Source organism: Vulpes lagopus, chromosome 23, assembly GCF_018345385.1.
Source record: "Vulpes lagopus strain Blue_001 chromosome 23, ASM1834538v1, whole genome shotgun sequence".
NCBI lineage: Eukaryota > Metazoa > Chordata > Mammalia > Carnivora > Canidae > Vulpes > Vulpes lagopus.
In genome coordinates this window covers 15,655,439-15,668,974 of record NC_054846.1, presented here as the reverse complement: position 1 = coordinate 15,668,974, position 13,536 = coordinate 15,655,439, and the positions used below count along the sequence as shown (strand labels likewise).

The window sequence follows — 13,536 nt, the reverse complement described above, 5'->3', positions numbered from 1 at the left end:
TTGGGTACTTAAAAAAAAAAAACCTCTTTTGAGTCTTAATTCTCTTAAACTGCAACGTGAGTTAAACTTGTCTACATGATGTCCAGGGTTTCTTTTGTCTTTAAAGTTGTTTGATCAAACCTGCTTAAAATTGGCAGACGTTTGGTTTAACTTTTTTGAAGAGTAAGTTTACTGTCTAAAGCGTACTTCTAAATAAGTTAAACCATATACCATGCCTACCTAAGGTGATGTAATTAACCTTTCACACATTTGTAGATCCCACTGTAAGTAACTATATTTACCAAAAACTATTTGAAATAGCATGTTCTTGAATAAATATCTTAAAAGGTTTTACTATGTGTTTATCAATGATAAAATTAGTTAGTAGGAAATCTTAACCTTCACTGAAAATTCTGGGATCATTACACTCCAGGGGTACATTTTCAGTATCACACATCATTAACATTTATTCTATGTTGTAACAGATACCAAAAAAATAAATGAGACTATAGTTTTCACTTAAAGCATTTTCATCTAAATCAACAATTAATTTACAGACATAATGGCACTAGACTTGAACAATTAAATACACATGTGAAGAAATAGACATAAGCACCAACAAAGCCATTTTTAACAAATCAACATTTCATTGCCCATATTAAACAACAACTAAATTGTTTCCACTTGAACATTAGAATGGGATTGCCATTCACAGGCATAAAAACACAAACTCAAGAGTTTTGGAAAATTTAAACTTTATGTAATTTGAGATTGATGCAGCATCATTTGATTTGAATAGAAAATAAATGATTTGAAGATAAAAAAGAAAACACTACTTGCTTCTTTTTTTCTTTTTTAACTTACTTATTCATGAGAGAGAGAGAGAGAGAGAAATAGAGACATCGGCGGAGGGAAAAAGAAGCAGGCTCTCTGGGGAGACTGATGAGGGACTAGATCCCAAAACCCTGGTATTAGGGTCTGAGCCTAAGGCAGATGCTTAACCAACTGAGCCACTAAAGGGGCCTCCTATTACTTTCTTTTTAAATATATTCAAGTAAAATGTTTAAAAAATCTGTATCTTCTTTGAATTTAACTGCCGTTATTGCATATACTTATTTGAGACAAGTATGTGCCAATTCTGTATTATTACTGTGGTATGGGAAAAACTCAAAAAACTTGCAGGTTTATAAACTCAATTCCATGCCTTCCCCTCTATGTCATAATGCTGATTTTGTTTCCACAACAAGAAAAATCTAAAGTAAAAACTTTATTACTATACTAAAAATATTTTTGTCTTTAATTCACAAAAATTCACTGACACTTGTAGGCACTTATACCACATACCTGACTTTTCATCCATTTTCAAGAAAGTTATCAAGAAGGTGCTGTTCAATCAACAACAAATAAAGATATTGTATGAGTTTATCATCAATGAGATTCCTATTTACATTTATAAAGACTAATCATTATTTAAATTACCTATGTATTCAAATTTACTGTGACAACTCAGTAAAAGAAAACACAAAAAACAAAAAATACGCAGTTTTCACAAGAACACTGTGCTAAATATATCAAATTCTGATATAGCTCTATGAAATTTGTTGCATTAGCAATTCCACAGTAAATTTTTATAAATAATAGGGAATGCTGACACTTTTCCTTTTTAAAAAAGATTTTATTTATTCAAGTCAGAGAGAGCATGGGTGAGGAGGGGCAGAGGGAGAGGGAAAAAGAATCTGAGGCAGATTCTTCACTGAGCAAAGAGCCCAACCTGAGGCTCAATCTCACAACCCTAAGATCATGAACTGAGCTGAAATCAAGCTTTAGATGCTTAATAGACTAAGGCACCCAGGCACCCCCTAACATTTTTCTTTTTTTTTGAATATCCATTTATTTTAATATTTTTTTTATAAATTTATTTTTTTATTGGTGTTCAATTTGCCAACATATAGAATAACACCCAGTGCTCATCCCGTCAAGAGCCCACCTCAGTATTCAGGCTTAACCACTTACTAGTTAATCTTAAGAAAACTACTTAGTTTCTATAACCTCAGCTTCTCCTCTTAAAGTAGGGATAAAAATTACACTTACCACAAAAATTGTAGTAAGAATTATTTGAGATAATATACTTAACTACTTAACAGAGATACAAAATAAAAAATATTAGCTATAAAATGAACCATATATGCAGAAATTACCATGCCTCACTGAATAATATCACTAATCAAAACACAAGGATGGTGACATTACATCATGCATCTTAGTGTGTATGTTCTTTAGACTTCTTGGCTAATTCTTACCTAAATGTTACATGATTTGTGAATACAAAAAGTTGATCAATATTCAACTTTAGCACCTTTTTGGAAAGTTGAGAATAGTATTCCAGTAAAATGATATACCAGCAATAATGACGTCACAAAATCTTAGGGGAGAGTAGAGATGCTATATTTTATATACGTAAATAAATTAAATCAATAGGTTTCCCTTTTGCAGACTTCCTGATTTCCAATTAAATTATTTTTTCCTATTAGGTAATGTATACTATTTAAAATGACTGCTGCTTTTCTTTTCTCTTATGAAGAAAAGTGCATAAAGATTGATTTTAGTAAAAAACAATTCAAATTAAGGAAAACCACACCCACATAATTGATTTACACTCCTATACTCTTAATTATTTCTTATAATTAAGTAAAATCTACAAACACTATACCTTTTTCATACTACTTCTAGAAGGGCCTAGGTATTTTCTCTTCTCAGTAATCTTTACATTTTCCAAACAGAATCTTATTCTCTCCCTCCTTACCATGTAGATAGGAGCAACTTATCAGACAGAGAGTTTTTCCACTTTTATACAAAGAGAAGAAAAACATTTCTATCATGTAATTTTGACCAACAAATTGGTTTAAATGTTTGTTAGTGGTAGACTTGGAGTCACATTCATACAACTAATGCATATATAAAAACAGATGTTACTTACACAGAATTAAAGTTAAAAACATGACAGACATATTCAAAAAAATTAAATGCTTTTAGATAATGAAGAAGGAAGGACAAAAACTTCAAACAGATGGTCCTGAAGGGATTTTCAATAAGAAATACTACTTTTTTATTGGATTGTTTCATTTTTAGTACTTATTTCTAAGAGCTTCTTATAATCAAGGAATGTAACCAGAAAATAGATTTTTGGAAGATATAAACTGAAAAATGTATAAAGTTAATGCGTTAGAACAGTTATGAGAATTGGGAAATAGTGCCAACTGGGGAATGGATCAAAATCTTTAGAAGAGCTTTTCAAATTGCATGAGCTAAAAAAAAAAAAACAAATTGCATGAGCTACTTGTTTTTCCCACTACCACCTTTTGATATCTACTAGAAGCAAAGTCACCAACAGACATAACTCACACAGGTGACCAGTGTGGAGGCAGTAACTAGACGACCAACTATTGCTTTCAACTGTGAGTGACTAATAAATTTTAAAAGCTAAACCTTTAAAGCTTTTTCAGGGAGTGTCAGAATTACATTTTATGTCAAATGACCAAAAAATAACAATTTGAAATACAAATATAAATCAGCATGTTTTTATATAAAATTACTTGTAAAATACTATATGCAGCTTTGCTCAGAATCTTAATTTAACTTAAAAATCCAAGTCGGTAATCACAAGCTATTTTGGGCACCACAGAAAGAGATACGATTTAACTCAGTGGTTCCGAATCATGCCTAAGCATTAGATTTACCTGGGAAGCTATTAAGAATACTCATGACCAATCCATATCTTTTGGATTGGGACCCTATTACTAATATATTTTTTTCAAAACTTTCCATGTGATTCTGATATACAGCTAGGATCAAAAGCAACTGAATTTACTGAAAGAACTTGCCAAAATGTTACTTATTTTTTATTTTCTATTTCTGAACAGTTGCAAAACCTTGGGTACTTAAAAAAAAAAAACCTCTTTTGAGTCTTAATTCTCTTAAACTGCAACGTGAGTTAAACTTGTCTACATGATGTCCAGGGTTTCTTTTGTCTTTAAAGTTGTTTGATCAAACCTGCTTAAAATTGGCAGACGTTTGGTTTAACTTTTTTGAAGAGTAAGTTTACTGTCTAAAGCGTACTTCTAAAGTTAAACCATATACCATGCCTACCTAAGGTGATGTAATTAACCTTTCACACATTTGTAGATCCCACTGTAAGTAACTATATTTACCAAAAACTATTTGAAATAGCATGTTCTTGAATAAATATCTTAAAAGGTTTTACTATGTGTTTATCAATGATAAAATTAGTTAGTAGGAAATCTTAACCTTCACTGAAAATTCTGGGATCATTACACTCCAGGGGTACATTTTCAGTATCACACATCATTAACATTTATTCTATGTTGTAACAGATACCAAAAAAATAAATGAGACTATAGTTTTCACTTAAAGCATTTTCATCTAAATCAACAATTAATTTACAGACATAATGGCACTAGACTTGAACAATTAAATACACATGTGAAGAAATAGACATAAGCACCAACAAAGCCATTTTTAACAAATCAACATTTCATTGCCCATATTAAACAACAACTAAATTGTTTCCACTTGAACATTTAGAATGGGATTGCCATTCACAGGCATAAAAACACAAACTCAAGAGTTTTGGAAAATTTAAACTTTATGTAATTTGAGATTGATGCAGCATCATTTGATTTGAATAGAAAATAAATGATTTGAAGATAAAAAAGAAAACACTACTTGCTTCTTTTTTTCTTTTTTAACTTACTTATTCATGAGAGAGAGAGAGAGAGAGAAATAGAGACATCGGCGGAGGGAAAAAGAAGCAGGCTCTCTGGGGAGACTGATGAGGGACTAGATCCCAAAACCCTGGTATTAGGGTCTGAGCCTAAGGCAGATGCTTAACCAACTGAGCCACTAAAGGGGCCTCCTATTACTTTCTTTTTAAAAAATTACAGCTAAAAATAATAATAAATAAATAAATAAATAAATAAATAAATAAATAAATAATTACAACTATAATAATTTTGTTTTTAAAGATTAGGTAACTTGTAAAACCAAACAGATCAAGATAGCAAAATCTGTAACGTTAACTTAAAATATATTATGATCTTTCATTTATCAGAACATAATTATCAATAGCAAATATTTCAACCAGTTTTATGAAAAGAAAATGTAAATTTATGTTCATTTCACATTAGTCTTTCAAAAAAAAAAAAAATCTGCCTGGGGAGCCCGGGTGGCTCAGCAGTTTAGCGCCACCTTCAGCCCAGGGCGTGATCCTTGGAGACTGGGGATCGAGTTCCACGTCGGGCTCTTTGCATAGAGCCTGCTTCTCCCTCTGCCTGTGTCTCTGCCTCTCTCTCTCTCTCTCTGTGTGTCTCTCATGAAATAATAAATAAAATCTTTTTAAAAATCTGCCTGAGGGATCCCTGGGTGGCGCAGCGGTTTGGCGCCTGCCTTTGGCCCAGGGCGCGATCCTGGAGATCCGGGATCGAATCCCACGTCGGGCTTCCGGTGCATGGAGCCTGCTTCTCCCTCTGCCTGTGTCTCTGCCTCTCTCTCTCTCTCTCTCTCTCTGTGACTATCATAAATAAATAAAAATTTAAAAAAAAAAAAATCTGCCTGAAAAAAAATTAAGGAACATTTTATGGCTGGATACAAATTGTTTGGGGCTGCTCAGCATAAGTAGTCCCATTCTAACACAACAGAAAATGAGAGCATGACTGCATATGCAAAAAATTAAACAACAGGTACACAAATAATAAAACTTCAACACAGTATGCCAAAGTACTTTGACAAAGAAAATTCCACAATAAATGAGATGTAACAAACCTTATTTCAATTTATATAAATGCCCAATCAAGATTAATATAAACATAAGGCTAATTATTTTCTAAAATATTTTCTCAAGAATACATTTGCAGTTTTAAATATTTTCAAATATAACTTTAAGGCCAAATTAACAATATAAAATACCATACTTAAAAGAAAGCAAATATTCAAGATCAAATGGAAAATGTATCCAGCCCTCATAACTTATAGTAATATACAAATTATAAGAAATTATTAAAAGTCAGAATCTGTCAGATACAAAATGCTATTTACCAATTCTTTTAATATGTTATGGTTCTCACATCCTTTTTTCATTCCCAAATCATAATAAGATCATTTAATAAATTTAAAAATAATAACATCTGGAATGTCTTTTTGCTTTATTATTTGGGAAGGGAATTCCAAAGAAAGAGACAATCACTTAAAAATATGTTTTCTCTTCTATTTCAACCCTCTTTGAAGTCAACCTTTCAAGGTCCAATATCAGTTGGAATGCAGCAGTAAGGATTTTATGACACTATGCTAAATCTTTATTATTTCACTGAGAAAATAATAACATAAAGGATTAAGATCTATTTGCTTTTTCATCATTTTAAGCATTTTTTTTGCTTTCATCAATTCCACTCTGCCATAAATCAAAAGTATTCTTTTAATCCCAACAGTAGACAAAATAATGCATTTTACACTTAAATATGCTCAAGGAAAAAATTAACATTCTTTATCATTTCCCAACAGAGACAGTTAATACTCTAAGGCCACATTAATAGAATCTTTCTGCCATTGTAGAAAGTTTGATAGCACTCCTATTTCAATGTCTGAATTTTTCTCCTTTTTTTGACAAAGACAAATGATTGCCATCAATCAAGATCCAATCGGGTATACAGAGAGTCGGGCGAATGCATCACTCTTTACTGGTTTTCCTGTTATTTGAGCAGGCTTTGCTCCATATTATTTTATAGAATGATCAAAAAACCAGCCATAAGATAGATCATTCACACCCACTGTAAAATTAACTTTCATGAATAATGAGAGTTTTAAACCTCAGATAATGTATATGTTATACCAAGGATATTACTGAGATCATTTCTGGCTAGAGATTATGTAAATGATACTATATGACCTTTATCATTACAACAGGACATGCAAAACACATATTATTTCATACATCATTTTAAAGCAAGTCAGTTTCTAAAGGAAAAACAGTCATTTATAATGTTCATGGTAAAGAGGTAAAGTTTAAAAAAGACATGAAGTACCTGTGATCATTTTAAGCCCCTCTTCCTTTAACCTGTTACTTCTATTGAACCGATAATAGGGCAGTAAAACTCTTTCAAAAATATATACTTAGTTTCTCCATTTCTTTGTTGAGTTACTGTAAATGTCATTTTGTAAACTCCAATCATATTGGATAATTAACACTTCATTTTTCATGGATAACAAATATTAATACATGTGTATAAGTCAATCCACTCAAAATCTTAAAGAGTTCAAACAAATGTCAACATAATGGGGAAAGAAGTGAGGAAAAACCCTCCAATATTGTTTCTTTGAAAAGATACCCTGTCAATTTAAAAACATACAGAATGTGAACATAAATGAAAATGGCTCACCAATTATAAAATAGCCCTCTTTAAAAAAGGTATATAAAGAAATATAAATTGCAAAATCAGCTCTTTTCTGTTATATTCTCTATCTCTCCAGTACTGACCATCATCCATGCAGTCACCAATGCCAGAAGCCTGGCTATCAACCTTGATCCCTCCCTCTCCTTAACTGTCATAAAAATCAAGCCCCAAACATTTTTCTTCTAAAAAATCTCAAATCCATGCCCACTACCACAGCTCTATTGCATCTCTTGTCTAGGCTACTGCTATTGTGATACCTTTCTATGGTTTCATTATTGGCAATATTTTTCTTCTTCATAATCAAAAAGAGCTGCCAGAATGATCTATTAAAAAGAAAATGTTGACATCAACAGCTTACTCTGAACATTTCAACAGTACCTTATCCCTTAGAGCAGTAATCTTCAAAGTGGGCTATGTGTACCCAAGGGATATATAAGATAAATTCATTTTCATATTGGAAGATAAAAATACAGTTTCTATTTATATTTACTTACAGGAAAAAAGAAAAGAAATTAAACTTTATTAATGTTTAATGTGTATATATAGCTTAATTCTGGCATCTTTCTTCAATCTGATTATCAGTAATCATTTCTTATATGGTATGTGATTTTAGCATATTGAGACAGATCATAGTTTATTTGTACCTTGGTGAACAGGTTTACAGATTTTATTATCTTAAAATACATATAATATTTTGGAAAAGATGAAAAGGACTAAAATAAAAAATAATGGTTGAATGGCATGATGGCACTTATTTTTCTTATAAAAGAATAATCATTTCAAATTTGCTAAACTTTGGCAATAATATGGTACATAGCAGCTATTTGAAAATAAGTACAACTAACCTATCACTTTGACATAAAGGTGGCATTATAATAATGAAGAAAGTAACTGCTTTTGAAAAACACATTTTAGAAACAGATGTTTTAAAACATTTCTCTCATTATGTGATTTTTGTTGCTAAAAACTATCTGTATTATCTAAGAAAACTCTTAAATTTGTATCCATAATTAAAACAACTTATAAACAGAGTCCCCTAATCTAGGGCTTCAATAGGCGTGGTTCCATTTGATTAAAATATTAAGTTGGTAATAATAATATTTAAAGAGAATCATGTATTTTTGTACATTAGTATCTTTAAAATATTTTCTTCAGTTTTATTTCATCTTTAATTTCTCTTAGAAATAGTGGTAATCTTAGAAAATTGTAATAAAGAATTCACAATGTGTAAACAATTCCCACTCTTTGTTAAAAAACAAACAAGTAAACACAGGGACTAATACTATTTAACTCATAAAATTTACCTAATTTATAAAATAAATAAGGCTTATAAACTTAGTAAAGGGATCTCTAACTAGTAATAGAAGTTGCTGCTGCCACTACTACTACCTTCCCTAACATTTTTAGTGAGAGTAGACAAAAAAAAAAAAAAAAAAAAAAAAAGACCTGTTTCTTGAAATGCGAGGGTACAATCTTATGGGCAATTTATACACAAACTGAGGTTGAAAGTATCCAATCTTAGAACAATGTAGGTTTTAGAGGAAAAATGAAATTTTCAAGTTTGCATCAAAGACCCTCTGGATGAGCAGTATATATGCAGAAGTTCTAACATGAGAATAAATGGTTTTCAACTTCCATTGATATTGCTTAGCCACCTTCCCAAAAGTTAATACCAATTACTCTTCCACCAAAAAGGTACTGTCCAACAGAAACCAACACCAAGCAATGTTGGTCTTATTAATCTTTGCCAAACTCAATAGGTGAGGGATACTAGAGAGAGGATAATGATGAATATGACCCAAGGTTTTCAGCTTAGATTTCAATAACGATTCCATTAACAAAAAACATGAAACACAGGCTTACAAGAGAAGATGAATTTAGTTTTGGACATGTTGAGTTTGAGGGCCATAAATACATGCACATGAAAATATCCAGAACATCCTTGAAAATGGAAATATGGAGCTTAAACGAGAGGTAAGAATCAGAGAAAATGATCCAAGAAGGTTATCTGTGAAGAAATGATAGTTGAAGTGCTAAAAGAGATGACCACAAAAGAACTAATTTAAAAAGAAAGAAAAATACCAACAAAAGAACTTTCCAGGGATGACTTTAAGAAGTGGAATTAGAAAAAGGTAAAATCCAGGGATACAATAGTGTCTGGCAAAGACCCTTGCTCAGAATAGGTATTCAATATAATTTTGTTGAATTAAGTAATTCATAAGGGAATGACAAAGATCCATTAGACCACCAGAATCACATAAATTGGGTCATGTAAGGTAAAAAATGAAATTAGTCTATTAATCCTGGTAAAAAGTGAGATTAGTCTATTAAACCTGGGGCTCTCCGGCAGATTTCTTTGGCCACAGTGAAGTACCTTCTGTTCCACGCTCTACCCCCTATGATTCAGGCACGGTCTATTTGCCTGCTAACAAGTATCGTCCATCAATTAATTCTCTGCTTAGATATCAGCTCCTATAGCTAATTTTTTTTTATTTTAAGCAACCTGTCCTTCCTGTATCATAGCAATTATACAACTATGTTATAATTGTACATGTATAATACACACACACACACACACACACACACACACACACACACACTGACCCTCCTCTGAAATTATAAGCTCTATGTTTTTGGAGCTAATCATCTAAGCCACTAAATGTTAAGAGTCTGATCCTAGGCGTTCCTTTTCTTACCCAGTACTCTCTCCTTCTGTGATCCCACCTGTGCTCATGACTATAACTGTCCTCACATATGTGAACTCAGAAATTTACACACCCAGTCAGGCTCTCCATTGAACTCTAGATCCATATACCTACATGCTTACTTGCAATAAATTTAGCAGTTAAGAGCATGGAATGTGGAGTTAGTTATTTTTAAATTTGGAGTTTGCCAGTTATTAGATGTGAGATCTTGGACAAGATGCTTAAAATCTTTATGCTTCAATTGTCTCCTCTATAAAATGAGAATAATGGTACCTAGCTCAGAAGATTGTTATTAAGATTAAATAATATTTATAAAGTGCTTGGTATAGTGCCTGGTATGTAATAAATACTTCTTGAGTATTTACTATCACTATAATGTAAACTCAAGACAGGCAATGATTTTTAACTCCCCTTTTGTTCACTGCCTAATCTCAAAAGCTTTAGAAAACAACTGACACATTTATTTAATAAATAAATTAATAAATCCATCTCAAATTCAACATAGTCAAAACCAAATTACTGACATTCAGTAAACCCCAAGTAGCCCTCTTCGGTTTTTTTTGTAATAATAAATTTATTTTTTATTGGTGTTCAATATGCCAACATACAGAATAACACCCAGTGCTCATCCCGTCAAGTGCTCCCCTCAGTGCCCGTCACCCATTCACCCCCACCCCCCATCCTCCTCCCCTTCCACCACCCCTAGTTCGTTTCCCAGAGTTAGGAGTCTTTATGTTCTGTCTCCCTTTCTGATATTTCCCACATACTTCTTCTCCCTTCCCTTATATTCCCTTTCACCCTCTTCAGTTTTAATGATGCCCATTTCTGAGACGGTACCAAAATCCTGCCTACACAATGTGTTCTACACACTGCATTCAGAGTTTTCAAAGCAGAAAACTGATCATGTTTCTTATCTCTTCCTCCATAAAACCTTTTTTATGGCACCCCATTTCTCTTTAGGTAAAGGTAAAACTCCCAATATTACCATAATACTTCTGTATGGTCTGGTTATTATCAACATCCCAATACACCATACTCCCCTTCCCCATCCATAGCCTAGCTACATGGTCTTTCTATTCTTTTTTTTTTTTTTTTTTTTTAAGATTTATTTATTCATGAGGGAGAGGGAGAGGGAGAGAGAGAGGCAGAGACACAGGCAGAGGGAGAAGCAGGCTCCATGCAGGGAACCCGATGTGGGACTTGATCCTGGAACCCCAGGATCACACCCTGAGCCAAAACAGATGCTCAGCCACCAAGCCACCCAGGTGTCCCATGGTCTATTTTTGTACTGATTATGCTTCTGGTTTGAAGATTTTTCTACATGCTCTTCCCTCTACCTAAATAAGACTTTCTTCCCCTCTCTATGTAGCTGTTTACTCATCCCCCCAATTTCAAGTCTGTCCTGAGTTCCTGAACTAGGCCAAACATACCTATTAAAGTCAGTCATAATACAATCCTGCTCTTCTTTATAGCAGTGTCACAATAGCAGTTTTATCACTATTTTGTCTCATCCTCGTTAGATTATTATGTGGACAAGGAACATATTTTGTTTAATAGGATAGTGACTGGTACACTGAATAAAATAAAATTCAAGTAATGGCAGAATTTATAAGGAGTATTAATAAGAGAAAACTAAAGTAGCAACAAAATCTCAGAAGGATTCTTTGAGGAAGAAAACTACAGATTCAAGCTATGACTAGCATTTGAAAAATGAAGTTTTCCATCACCATATCTATGTGAGAAGTTTGATACTAACTGATCACATCTCTCTCCTGTGAATGTGACCAAACTTCTCTCACCAACACAGTGTTCCCTCGCAACATGAATGACGACTCAACTCTCTAGGATTCATCATGAGCAAGTGTATGGTACTCTGAGTGAATGCACTCCACCCACTGCTCAGGCCCTAACATCATGCATGGTGTCCCCACTAAGGTCAATACCTCACTCGATTCTTGCTCAAACATCCTGTATTGGATCACTCTCTGACACAGACTTCTTCATTCTGCTCAGACTTTGATATCCTGCTATCTGCTCTGCATCCTTCTGTGCATTCCCCAGTGTAGACATTCTCCTTAACCTGGCTGAGTTTCAACAATTTAAGTTGAGGAACCCCTCTGCAATGACAGTGCCCACGTCCTGCCTAGGTGCTACCAAGGTGTTGGCCCCTACATTCTAGGGGACATTTGCCATTTTCAGCCCACATAGTATCTTTTGGACTGAACTGTTAAGGAATGGAATAGAAAGAAAGGAACAGGATATTATACTTTTTGTTTGGTTAGCTTATTTTCAAACTTATGGTTTGGTGACGTGGTGTAAATTTATACACTTATGCAACCATCACATAATCCAGTTTTAGAATGCTTCCAACTCCCAAAAAGTTCTCTCATGCCCATTTGAGATCAATCTCTGATTCTAGCCCTAATCCTAGATTCATAATAATCTTTGTTTTACCTTTCTTTAATTTTCTAGAAATTTCATATAAATGGAATCATATATTTAGTCTTTGGTCTGGCTTCCTTTACTTAGCATAATGTTTTAAAAAATTATATATGTTACACATATTTCAGTCATTTTTTTCTTTTCTATTGCTAAATAGCATTCCATGTAATAGCTGTATCACATTTTATTTATCCATTCACTAACAGATAAACAAATGGAACATTTGTTCCCATTTTGTGTCTCTTATGAATAATGTTGCTATGAACATATGCACATAGGATTTTGTGTGGACATAGATCTTCTGTCCTGGGTAGACAGCTAGCAGTGAATTGCTGGGTTGCATAGTACATGCATGTTTAACTTTTTAAAAAACTGCCAAAATGTTCTCCAAAATGAATGTACCAATTTACGTTCACACTAGCAATGCATGAAGTTTCTGGTATCTTTCTAGTTTCTCTACATCCTTGTCAACTCTTGATACTGTTGGACTTTGGGTTGGTACCCATTCAAGAGGGTATGTAGTGGCATTTCACTTAATTTTACTTTGCAATTCCCCAAACACTAATGATATTATTTTCTGATGAGCTAGTATTAGCCAGATATTTATCATGGGTAAAATGTTTTCTCCTTGTATCTTTTATCATTTTTATTGTTGTCTTATTATTGAGGTTTACGAGTTCTATAAACAATCTAGAAATAAGTCACTTATTAGATTCATAATTTGGAAGTATCTTTCCAAGTCTGTGGCCTATCTTTTCTTTTTTTTTAATAATAAATTTATTTTTTATTGGTGTTCAATTTGCCAACATACAGAATAACACCAGTGCTCATCCTGTCAAGTGCCCCCCTCAGGGCCCGTCACCCATTCACCCTTACCCCCCGCCCTCCTCCCCTTCCACCACCCTTAGTTCGTTTCCCAGAGTTAGGAGTCTTCATGTTCTGTCTCC

At 33.1% G+C, this 13,536-nt stretch overlaps 1 protein-coding gene across 1 annotated transcript in view; it reads right to left on the bottom strand.

Moving 5' to 3' along the window:
- The window catches only part of LRBA (LPS responsive beige-like anchor protein), a 730,439-nt gene that overhangs the window by 307,064 nt on the left and 409,839 nt on the right, over nucleotides 1–13,536 (bottom strand).